The sequence below is a fragment of the Pipra filicauda genome, unplaced genomic scaffold (assembly GCF_003945595.2).
Source record: "Pipra filicauda isolate LSUMZ 115617 unplaced genomic scaffold, ASM394559v2 scaffold35_size7292922_pilon, whole genome shotgun sequence".
Lineage (NCBI taxonomy): Eukaryota > Metazoa > Chordata > Aves > Passeriformes > Pipridae > Pipra > Pipra filicauda.
Genome location: NW_024104487.1, coordinates 2396201 through 2404646, shown reverse-complemented (window position 1 = coordinate 2404646; position 8446 = coordinate 2396201).

Sequence of the window (8446 nt, the reverse complement as noted above, 5' to 3'; positions counted from 1 at the left end):
TCTCAAGCAATCCTGTCTCTACAATGGTAGCAGTGAAAATCATCAACTCAGAACCCCGGATCAGTTCCGGGGCTTGGTTCTAATGCCTTTTCTCATTGCAGCTACAGCTGGGGTCTGTTCTCTTAATGGTCTTCTGTTACTGTGGACTCGTTTATTGACAGATGAGGCCAGCTGCCTACTTGTGCAGATTTAAAGTAAGTTGTTTCTAGCAAGCTCACAACTCCTTGGGGAATTGAAGCTTCTGCCAACTATCCCTAGCAGCTCTTGACTGCAGACATTTTCAGTATCTGGACTGCATGTGGACTGAAATATCTTGCAAAGATTAGAATGTAAGGGGGCCTCTAAAGTTTCTGGACAGCAATACTGTATCTATTTTGCCAAGTACTTTTTGGAATAAAGTGCCTTTCACATCAGCCTTATATGTGAGGATCATTAGTTACGGGGTCGAATTCAACTGTTTCAGTAAGATATCTAACTCAGGATACTAAGAAGTATTTGTGTTCAAATGTGACAAACCAGAAAACATAATTCTTAGTCAGATGGTTGATTATAAGTTCACATGGCAACTAATTACAGGCAAATTCCTCTGCCTTTCTGGTCCTTGTACAGAAGAACAGCTCTACTTTTTTGCTGAACTTCATTGGTGTTACCAGTATCGTACCAAATGGCATAAGGAGTAGACTGGTAAGACGGATGAAGATACTTCTTCCTGAGGTTAACATTCAGTTGAAGTAGCAAGTTAAATCTGTTTTATGAACCTGAGGTGGTTCTTACAGAAACTGTGGGCTCTAGGAATTTGTTGTCTAACTTTAATGAGCTGAATAAAGTTGTCAGAATCATGCCTTGACATACAAAAGTAGTTCCTGTAGTCTAGAGGAAACTTACCGCTTTACCAGATAAAACTTCTATGCCTTCAAATAGCAGGAGGGAGGAGTGGGGAATATCAGACAGTAGCAGATGATATAAGATGGCCTGTACTTACTTGCAGATATAGTTGAGTTCTTCGTCTCGCTAGGGTTTGGTCTTCCCTGCCCGTCTTCATTTTTGTGTTATGAAATAATTGTTTACATCCACAGTAGGCTTGGAGAGTAGTCAGGGATTCCTTCTGTAAAAACAGATCCAACTTACATTGACAAATGCCTTACTCTCTTTGAACAGTTTTTCTCCCCGGCCATCTGCAAGGGCACTTGTTTTATTGCTTGTCATATGACTCTTCTGGCATCTAATGCAGGTGGTGTATCTGTACTGAGCACTCCTGCAGCAGCAGCCTGTGGCTGTGCTGGTGTCCACTGAATGAATTCACAAAGATCATCCCTGTGTCAGCTCCTTGCTGCAATCCTGTGGGCTCACAGAGCAGTGGGACATTAATAACCTGTTTGGTTGAGTTTCACTGTTAAGTTGACTTTATATTCCTCCCGAAGCACTTTCTGCTAATAAATACAAAAATATGGCTTTTTTGGTTATTGAGGTAGTATTCAAAGTAATGGTATAATTTCTGCTTCCCAGATGAATGCATAAGCCCTCTGGTTCTAAATACTGCCTTTTTCTGTTCAGTGTCTGCTAGCCAGTGTGGATTTGAAACTGACTCTTTCTTTCCCTTACAAATATGCAAATTTCTCTTAATACACTCCCTCTGCTCCCACATTCTTTTCTGCCTTCTATTTGATCTGCCTTGGAGCAATAATGTAAAATATTTACAGTGCTGTAAAAACAGAGGGAAATTAACATAAAGGGAATTGATGTTGCTCATGTGATTCACTTCTTCCCCTTCTGCACCTCATTCCCCTACAGATAGCTGCTATGTGCCTTTTCCCCACCCAGCTTGTATTTGCCTACATTTTTAATGAACATAACTTTTTCCAATCAGATCCTTGCTGAAACAGTGAAGATCCATTTATCTATTTTTGTGTAAGTGCTGAATCATGATAGATTATGGAAAAAGTTCAGAACAAAGACTCAGGCTCAAAGAAATAGTGTGGGACTCTTCAGATAAAGAAAAAAGCATACAGCTACAGAAGCATTCTTCACTTCATAGCCTTGGATGTAAGTGGAGGCCTGCCAATACTTTCTGTAGCTATGCCACAGCATGTCTGTTAAGAAACATATTCCTATTCTGTCTCTGAGCTGCCTCACAGCAATGGTTGGTATTGTCACCTACCAGAAGAAGGTGTTTGAAGAGGTCTGTCTGCTCTGTTGAAGTGCAAAAGCCAACTTAATACATTCCCGACTTTCTGGTTTTCACTTTTTGTTTCCTGAAAAAGCTTCAAACTCTTCCCATATCAAATCAAAAAGTCTTCAGAGCAGGGGAGGGACAGAGAGGCTGTGCAATTAAATTAGGCTGCTGAGTATCCAGGCTGTTGAACATCTAAAATAGAGACTGCTTGTGGAAAGAATGACAAATGGCCTTAATTCTTCTGTGCACAGCCCTGGTCAGGACTCTTGCACACCTCTGTCAAGCAGTGGCAAATGCTTCATATCGTGCCTGAAAAAAAATCACAACAACCTGAATAGGCTACTGAAGGCTAACTTAACCACCACACTCTTTGGTCTATAATGAATTGCTTGAACATAGGAAACACACTAAGCACTAAATCAAGACAAATGGCTCAGAAAACCACATTAAGTAGTTGAAATATTTTTTTGCTGTGGAGATGTCCTCTGTACAAAAACTAGACAGATTTTAGGTAATTTTTTTCTTCCTCCCCAAGATGTGCTCTCTTAGAGTCAAACTTCAAAATATATGGAGATGTTTTATTGTACTGTCAGTGCGTAGATTGAAAGTTGGATAGCAACTTGAAAAGATTAACTTAACATTCCTTTAAGTGGAAAGTATTGTTGAAAGGTCTCTTGGAAAGGTTGATCACTGAATACAGTCAACACCATAACAAGCTAGAAGCAGTGCTGCCTACTCTGACATCCCTTTTGAGGATGTGTGCAACTGAGAAGTGGTGGGTTTGTTTGGACAGCTTATTCTTTTTTTTGCCCCTTAAATATATGAGCTCATCTGTGCATTTCAATTAGATTTCCAAGAAAGTTAGATTGTGATTTGTTAATTCCATAGGGTATTGTGACTCCTACTGTCTAGGTGACAAATACTGTGAGTTTCTAATTTTTCAGCTTGTGTCTCTAGTGGTGAAAGAAGTTCACTCCATGAACTTTGTACAAATAATGACACTTAATAAAGCCTTAGTACTAAATTCAAGTTACATGTGAAATATTGATGCAGGAGCAACTTGGTCATTCTGGTTTTACAAGAATAAACACTGGTTATTCTTTAATTAGACAACATTCAACCCACTGCCCCCTCTCCCCCAACTTTTTTTGGTCGATAAATAGGTCAAAGTAATTGAGGGAGGGGGAGGCAAGTAGGATGGTGTCCATAGAATTTAACTTTAAGTTATTGGTTGTGATCCATACACATTATCAAGTTCCTGGTATCAGGTAAAACTTGGCATTTTTGTAATTGTAATACACCTATATCTTTTCTCAGAAACAGAGTTTGAGCAATTGCTTGGATGAAAGTGGGTATCTGACAGATTGTAGCATATAGAAAGTACTAGCTCTTCTTAACCCTTTGTCTTTTTGGCAGCCTCCACATCTGGTTTAATATATGTAAGTGAATGCAGAGAAAGGAAAATTGTAAAACTGCTTATTTACAGAGAACATAATTCAAATTGTGTCATGAGAACTGCATTTTAGTATTTGATAACAGTGCATCCACTTGTGAGAAAAAACATTCAAAAAAAGCCATTTTTCACCATCTTAGGTTTCACATGCATTTAAATGTCACATGCAAGCAACAGACATTCCCAGTTACATGATACCACCTGAAGATCCCTTGGTGATCATCAAGAATCTCCAGTAGAAGACTTTAGTGCTCTCTGTATAAACATGACAGACATGACTTTGACTACGAGCTACTCCAACACTTTCATTTAGTGGTCAGCACTTAAAAAGATCCACTTCAGAGTATGGACTCTGCAAGTGGCTGTGAAGTATATAAGCTTTAATAGTTCAACCTGGCATTTATTTTGTTTTTTTCTAATCTGTCACTTCAGTAGAAGTTAGTTAATTTAACAAACACTAAATGGCACTTTTTTACATGGTACTGTAGGGACAACTGAGAAAATGAATCTGCCTTTAAATTATTTCAGAATGGAAGGAAGTCAAGCAGCCAGTCTTGTCATTAAGAGCTTAACAATCATGTTAAGGAATCAGTGAAGAATTGAAATAATTGTGTAAGTCAGTTAATTCTTTTCAGAGCCTGTTTTGTTGTCTCTGTAGGGAAGAAGTGAAGCTTCACACTCCAGCTGAAGAGAAGGGGTTGAGACAGGGGTCTGCCGTGGGGAACCCCATCATCAATAGAGAATAATCCAGTGCCTCTGGTGCACCCAGACATGTGGCAACTTCCCCTTTGCCTGCACCTCCCCTTTTTTTTTTTTCTTTTTTTTTTTTTTGTAGAAGACTCTAGATACTGTGAAATAAGAACTGTAGGACAGAGGAGTGCAAAGCAGGTAACCAAAGATGGACGAGCAACCCTGAGTTTCCCAATGCTGAAGAGCCTGTTGTGGGCAGTGACCATAGAGTGGTAAATGCACGGTGAGGTGGTGGGCTGACCTATGTCCCTGTTTTGTTTTTGTCATTCCATACCCTTAGGTAAACTTTCAATCTCTTTTGTGTTACCTATAAACCACAGGAAGGAACCTGACCCAAATTCATAGTGATCAGAAGCAATTGCATAGGTAAATCTAAGAACACAAGCAAGACATGCAAACCCCCCACTGTTCATGTTGCAAAATGTAGGGCAACCAGAAAAGCACAGAAAATCTGGGAGGCCTCCATACGGCCTGCAGCAACATCCTGAGGTGCTCTATGAAGGATAAGTTCCTGCCAGAGAGTCTGGGGCTTATGGAAAGGATCCAGCCCTCTTCTGAGGGCAGCAGAAAATGCCTCATCCATCTGTTGAAACAAAGGAACAAGAAGAAGTAAGCAGGCAGAAAGACATTCTGTGTTATTTAAGATTTTCAGAAATAAATATTAAGAAGTAGAGCAATACATTGCAGACTAGAGCATGAAATCAGTTTAAGTCAAAGGTGAAGCTGCCTTATTAACTCCTCTTGCAAGGGATCCTTCTCAGCATAACCTGTTACTTTATGAGCTGCATTAAATACCATTCTCTAGTTTGATTCTAGATGAAAATCCAAAAGACCAGCTAGACACAAGTCAGCTATTAAAATGATGAGGATTAAAAGGGCCACAAAGAGCAGTAGGAGGGAATGTACATTACCAGTGATTTAATTTTGTTTTTTTCTATTTGTTACAAATAGGAAGGAAATCAAATCAATGTGTTTTCAGCTTGACAAATTTATAGTTTGACTTGCTAGGAACTTCTGGTTTGCTTTTAAAAGAAGTACACAGATCAGTGTACCAACAAAGAGCCCAATTTACTTTGTACCCTGTTCTTGAGAGAGGAAACAAATGTGCAGAAGTCACAGAAATCCTCAGCCTGACACAGAAGAAAATCCCTCACTCAGCAATTTATCTTCAGCACGCAGGCTGACACAGTTAGCTACAAAGAGGAATTGCCACAGGATCCCCTGGCACTCCAGCGTTTCTGTGCTCTAGTCCATCATGTTTGATTGTTTAAAGTTCATGGACCTTAAAACTGTGACTAGACAATATGGTCCCATGCTTTGTAAGGAGTCACAGCTGCCTTCAGATTAGGTATGTATGAAAGGCTATTAAGTAGCTCATGTGGTAAGTAAGTGGAAAGTGTATTCCACTCATTCTGCTTTTTGTTTCCTGTTTCATTTAGGGCAAATCTCTTCTGTGCCTCAGTTCTTCCACTTGTAACAAGTCACAGGGCCGTTGTGAACATTAACTAAGGCTTGTAAAGCTCTAAGGGAATCTGTGTGCATGCACATATATATACTTACACACGCAAGCACACATGAATAAGCAGATTTCACTTAAAGATGCCCAATGCCATAATTTAACCAAATTTTAGCAAAGACCTAAAGTGAATTCTGCTAGTGTTCTGCTGTTGCTGTTTATCCAGTAGGCAGTGTAAGTGGTGTGCACCCAGGGACATTTACTTTGCTGTCAGTTGCAAGATTTTGCATTAAATATATTGTGCTTAAGGAGAGAGAACACAAAAATTACATATATACAAAGTTTAATCCAACCACATGAATTTCATATATGTTCATTCCACAAGATGTACTGCACTCAGAAAGCAGCATGTTTGGAAGTAACAGGGAGAGTAAACAAAAAATATTGTGTCGTTAACTGGATTTCAAGTATACAGCCAGAGAAAAATTCTTGAACATCATCTAGTACAGTCTCCTCTCAAAGTGGGGCTCCTTTCAAAGCTAAATCAGGTTGCTCAGGGCCTTGTCTGGGCAAGTTTTGTGCTTGCAACTTAGATCAGACTTTATTACTCAGTTTTGATCAATGTATTATTATGATGCTTGTTTCTTTTAGCAATGAGTCAGTAAAGCTTTCTGGTACAAAGCCATAAAACAAGGCACTGTTCTTTGAAAAGAGTAATGGACCCAAATGCAGATGTCAATCATCAAAGTGAGAAGAAAGTGTTACTCTTTGGCACAACTAGCATAATGCTTTTAATGTAAGTAAATGTACTTCAGGACCTGGCTCAAGTCAGTGAGGCTTCTATGTTGACATGCTTACCTCACAGCCTCAGTCAGTAGTTCAAAGACTCATCTTGTTCATATGTTCAGGTGACACAGGAAGTTCAACAATAATCTGGATTTACTTTATGTTGTTTGGAAGTCTCGTATACATGCCTACTGTATTTGTCATGCATTAACAGACTCAGCATAAATACATTTTCTAATCATCAAGCTAATAGGATGAGCAAAGACTTTAAGGATGTTAGTGTTGCTGACCTTCAGGTGTTTCTATTCAGTTTTTATAAGACTATGCCACCAAGAACATTTTTAAAAATCAAGGTTGCTCTTAACAAAATCATGATACATTGTTTTGATTTTGACCTTTACATTATTATAGTGCTAAACCATCTATGTCCCAAAGGAGTGGAGATTTTATCAGAACCTTGAGTTGACGGAGAAAAAAAAGAAAGCGTCATGGGCTGATTAGCTTATTCATCCCAAAGACAAAAAGTAAAAATCAACATAACCCAATTTGCACCACGATACCTTTTTGTCTTAAAAACACCGACATAGAAGCTGGATGTATTGTACCAGTCTGTCCATCTCTTGCTGCATTAAAAGTCAACAGTTGAATAAAATCTGCTATTAGAAAACTGTCTGGTGGCATTGAAAAGAAAAAAAAACCTCAGTAATTTTTTAGCTCTTTGCTAAACCTGTACTACTGAATATGTGAATGGTTCCCTGACTTGGAAGATAGTAATTTTCACTCTGCCTGTTTTAGTTTCAATCCTGCACTGCCTGGTCCCAGTGAGAGTAGGCATATTTCCACTACAACTTGTCATTTTTAAAACAGTCACAATGAAATATTTAGTTTCTGTGTTAATATTGCCCTCACAATGCTTTCATTTTTAGTTTCTGCAGTGATACTCTGCCTTCTGAACAGATTCCTTAAGTCATTAGCAAACATTAGCAGTCAGGGATAATCAGTAACATAGGAAGGAAGATATCAGAATCTGCAATGTAGGAAGAGACAGCCTTCTGCTGGAGGCTGTGTCACCCCTGTATTGTTGACAGTATCAATACAGTCAAAGACTTTTTTTTTTTGCTTTGCGAACAGTGCTGAGCATTCAAGTCAGTGTGCTGAAGAAATAAAATTCACCAGTAAGCTGGTAGACCACTCCTTACCTGACTTCTATCCCTTCACCCTTCTGCGCTAATGCAAAAATAGTTCTCTGCCTTCAGGAGAACTGAACAAATTTGGAGCATGATGTGGTGAGATCACACTTAATCAGAGCACTGCTGCAGCCTGGCAAGCCCTTTGCTGATTGGTACCTCTGTGGGAGTGATCCTGTTCATGCTGGGGGATTAGACCAGCCCTGAGGAAGCAGAGGAGCACAAAGGTTGTACAGTTGCTCATTTCTTCACCTCACAGCTGGGACCTGTGCCAAGCACAGTCGAGCCCTGAGGATGCGTGCTGTCTCCCTCCCTCCTCCCCACAGCAGCTGTGCACTCCAGAACCCAAATAAATCTTAATCACTCCATGGTGGCTCTTTTGTTCAACTGTTTTTAAACTTGGAGACCCATTTATGCAGTCAAGTTAACACAAGTCTCGGGGCTTGAGTCTGCATTGTTGTCTGCTTTGTGCAGTAATTTAATGGGCATGCCAAGTGGTAGTCAAACAGCACTAAATCCTGACCAACTTTTTCTATCTTTTGTGTACAGACAAGTGATTATACAACAGGCATAATGGCTTCCTTGATGTAAAACAAGCTGAAGATTTTGCCATATTGTCATTTCCATCCTTACTACAATTA